The sequence below is a fragment of the Myodes glareolus genome, chromosome 14, assembly GCF_982192425.1.
Source record: "Myodes glareolus chromosome 14, mMyoGla1.1, whole genome shotgun sequence".
In the NCBI taxonomy this organism is placed as follows: Eukaryota; Metazoa; Chordata; class Mammalia; order Rodentia; family Cricetidae; genus Myodes; species Myodes glareolus.
This window is the reverse complement of record NC_142039.1, coordinates 51,105,331-51,110,066: the sequence shown is the minus strand read 5'-3', so window position 1 is coordinate 51,110,066 and position 4,736 is coordinate 51,105,331.

The window sequence follows — 4,736 nt, the reverse complement described above, 5'->3', positions numbered from 1 at the left end:
TAAGACACAGCCAACGTCACCGAAGATTCCTCCACTAACATGGGCGCTGTACCTTACTCTTTGCCCCCAGCAATGAAAACATGCTGGGCAGATAAACGAACAGTGGTGAAGGGTGAGAAAAACACGTGGGCAAAGAGACTTTCAGAGGGCAGAACGGTAGTTCTGGATGAATACATATTTGAGGAAGATTAAATGAAAGAACAAAAATCTTTATACGTGTAAAAAAATGCCTATTATTGGGAAATAGACCTGGGTTTCACATTTGAATTTAGAATTTATATTCATTAAACTGGAAAATCAAAAAAAAAAAAAAGGCAACTTCTTTCAAAATCACCAGTAAAATCACAGTGGCATTTGGGAGTTTCACTTCCCTAGGAAATGTGCCGGTCACACCATGTTACACAGAAACCTTTTTAAAATGTTGGTTTCCGGCCGTCTTGTTCCATTGAAGAACCATGTGCCCTGTGAAGAGGAAACAAGAACGTTCCCCATACCTGCACCCCCACCTTCCCGACTGAACCAAGAGAACCATGTCCCTTCCTTCGACATGAGTGACCCTAGAAGTGTGTTTGCTTTGAAATCTCAGACCAGTTCACATTGCTCAGAATCAATACAGTGAGCAGGAAAAATCTGCCTGTTAAAGAATAATTGCTCTCTGATGTAGAAGGTGGGAGGAGGACTTTGAGAAGATGTTACACCATGGAAATGGTTGTTGCCACCAAAGTAAAATGTATTTACTCTCTATTTATAATAAACAACCAAGAGAATATCAGTAGTCTTGATATTCTCTTGCTGTCCTGTGTGTACGTGCAGTTTGGATGAGGATTCTCCCAGAATTGGTGTCATTTTTCCCCTGACCTGTCTGTCATTCATCTTTACCTCTAACACTTCACAAACTAACTTGAACAGCAACAGGAACAGGAAAGGAAAATCAATCAGGTGTGCTCAGAGTCTGCGCAATGTCCTCCACTGTAAGTTAATTCATCATTTGGCTGCTATTTCTAATCCTTCTCGGAATGAAGTAAATACCGACAGCTGACTCTCCCTACACACCAGCTCCATAGTCTGATTCAACCAAGCAACCAAAGATCAAAGCCGGCCTGGACAACAAAGACTGTTCCAAGATAAATGGAAAAGGCCCGGGGTTGTATCTCAGTGATAGAGTGTTAGTGTAGCATGCACAAGGGTCTGGGTTCCATTCCAGTAAAATCAGATAAGAAGAATGAAAATAAAGGATATGGGTGTCTGTGTGCAGGTTCTAGGGAAGAACTGTCATTTTACAGAAGCTGGGTCTCCTTGAGGCAACTTGAAATCAGTCCTCTGCAGGCACCCGGGCAACTGTAACATTCTGTGTGGTTATATTCTTAGAAGAATTGCATTTCTTCAAGCATGGGATTCCCAATCATTGAGATTAATTCCTTTGCAAACACTCTCCTCAATTCCATTTTCTCTTGATTGAAATATACTGACTACATGTTAGAACCTGTTGCCCAGAAAGTGGAGGAAAATTAATCACCAAGAGCTATTATCATCAAGGATAAAATTACATTAAGGCCTCTGAAGACGAGACAGCGCTTAACCTACACACAGGTGTGGTTATGAGTGAGACACCGCGGAGAGCCCCGGAACCCCGGTTGTTTGCCAACACAGGCCCACACGGCCAGGTTCCATATACCAACTATTTCAACTGATTTTGAATAAAACCATCTTCTGATGTGGCGGGAAGGCCTATGGACTCTCCAAGGCAGTGCTTGTTTCGTGTGCCGTTCAGAAGCAGGACACTGACGAGCCAAGGAGACAATCTAACTTGCTCTCACGCAGGAATTTGCTGATGTTGAACTCAGAGTGGGGTTCAAGAAGAAGTGTAATTAGAGTCCAAGGCGATGCCAGTTTAAAATAGGTTATTAACAAAGAGCGGCCTGCAGCTGCTTAGCTCCTAAACTGTGGCCACCAGGACTAACATTGACTTTCTAGACTGAACATTTCGTGGTGGGGCAAGAGAGTGGTGGCAACAGATACCACAGAGCCCAAGCTTTTCACACTTGCATGCACACACACACATACACCTATGCACACATGCGAACACATGCACAAATATTCACACTTGTACACACACATGCCCCTATGCACACCTACAAACACATGCACAATTATTCACCCTTGTACATACACATTCATATATGCACACATGCTTGCACACATGTATATACATGTACATGTGAATGCACATACCCACATTACTCACTCATATTTATAAGCATTATAAGTAATTAAGTTTTTTGTTCTTGTTGTTTTATTTTGTTTTTGTTTTTGTTTTGTTTTGTTTTTGAGACAGGGTTTCTCTGTGTAGCCCTAGCTGTCCTGGAACTCACTTTGTAGATCAGGCTGGCCTTGAGCTCTGAAAGATTCACCTGCCTCTGCCGCCTGAGTGCTGGGATTAAAGGCGTGCACCACCACCATCACCCGATGACAGTTAAACTTTTATTAATAAGGAGGGAATGAGTGCCCTAGTTATTAGTTTTTTTTTAAGTCATTTATCAAAATTAGGTGTTCAGTGGTTTCTACTCATTAAATATTTATTTACATATTAAAAAATGTTAGTTTATGACCTCCGTTATGCAGTATGGAGGCCAGATATTTACCCATAAAACTGCATACAGACAACATGACATGGGGCATACACATATAAGCAGCTACCCAAAAAGCAAGCATCAAGTCAAATACTCCTATAGAACTCCGCAAACAACCATGAAGGACCTCTATCACCTTTCGTTCACTCACAAGAAAAGAAGTTGACTGGATACTAGCCCGTTATGGTCTCAATGAGAAATGTTGCCCACAGCCTCGGATATCTGAATACTTGGTCCCCTGCTGGCTGCTGTTTGAGAATGTGAAGGAACTTTGATAGAGAAAGTATGTCACTGGGGGCAGACTTTGAGGGTTTCACCCTACTCTCAGTTTGGTCTCCCTGCTTCATGCTTATGGTTGAAGATGTGATTTCAGCTTCTTGCTCTGGCTACCATGGCTGCCACTTGCTGCCATGCCTCCCTGAACTGATGGACTCCTAAGCCTCTGGAAGCATAAGCATAAACTCTTTTTGGGAAGTAGAAAAAGACAAGATCTCCTGAGTAAATTGGGAGCATGGCAACCTTGGGAGAGGGTTGAAGGGGAGGGGAATAACAGGGAGAGGAGCAGAGAAAAATGTAGAGCTCAATAAAAATCAGTAAGAAAGAAAGAAACAACACAAAAAAATAAAAAATATAATCTTTCTCCCGTAAGTTGCTTTTTGTCAAGGCATTTTTACCATACAGAAGAAAAATAGCTGAGACATTCATGCCGGATGACACACTAATGCACTCAGAACACTATTGTTGCCCCAGTGAACCAGCATTATTCTACAATGCATGCTTACTACTGTCAAATAACTATAACCAGCTTCTTCAGTGGCCATGAGAAAAGATTCCATGAATGTGTAGTTGAATGTCTCCTTAGGGGTTTAGGTATAAAAAGCAATATTCTGGACCCAATTTGCTAAAGACCCTGGGCCTTTTGATAAGGTTGGTATGCCTTAAACTTTAGCTTCCCAGGAATGAGGAAGCTGTAAATACAGCAGCCACATCACTTCACCTTTTGGATAACTCCAGGAAGTTGTCATACATGCTCCATGGATGCGCTAGGAAATTGTCTCACATAATCCACAAACACTTGGTGAAGCTGTCTCACACATGTTAATGGGCTCCATCACAACTCAGGCCACTCCTGAGTTTGCAGAACCTGAGTCTTTCTTATTTATTTTCTTAGCGGCAATAGGAGAAAGGCAGGGTTCTAGCATTGGTGTTAGACCTGGCTTCTTAGGGGGCTCATCAGGGTATCCGGGTAGAGGTGGTCATTCTGCCTGTGCTCACAGAGGTGTTCACAGAGGACTATAGAGCGGATCCTCGCACTCTGGAATCCATCAGACATGACCCGTGAGAATATCAGGAGAAATTCAGGTTCAGAAGCCAGAAAGCTTTCCTTTGTTCTTCTGTTCCTTTTGATGTATAATGCACCGTTTTGAAGCCATGTTTAGGTTATCTGGATACTGTAGGAAGCAGAAGTATGTTATTTTCCCTCTCTAGCTTTTTCTTGTGAAAATTTTTATTTAGTCAGAAAAGTTGAGAGAATGGGGGAAGTCTTACAAAAATCTGGACTGATTCTCTTAGGTTTGACAGTTTTTAATATTTTGCTCTATCTCCTTCATAAATTTGCTACCTGTCTGTCTATATGTATTATGCTTGTATGTATTATTATATGTGTAGTGATTGCAGAGTAGTTTAAAGCATCATATAAGTTTTTCTGCATATAAAACCAAAAAGGACACTTATATTACAAAGCACAAGAAATAAGCTTAGGAAAGTAAACACAATTATAGGATATCATCTAATATTCTATTTATATTAAAAATAACTTCCCTGTGGTCCAGAGTACTTGCCAGTTGCCAACCCGACTGTTGAACTTCCAGCCTCCTCGATTATAAGAAATAATCTTTTGATCTTCATAAAGTACCGAGTCTCAGAAATATCGTTGCAACAGCAGAAACCAGACAAGGTCACACAGTACAAAGAGGTGACATGCAAGAGCATACCCACCACGGGTGGCATTCTGAAGAAGTGCTAGATTTCAACTGTAGTAAGGGAGGAGGCATTTGAGGACCTAGGGAACAGTGCCACCCTGGAGTGGCTGCTGAACCTTAGCTG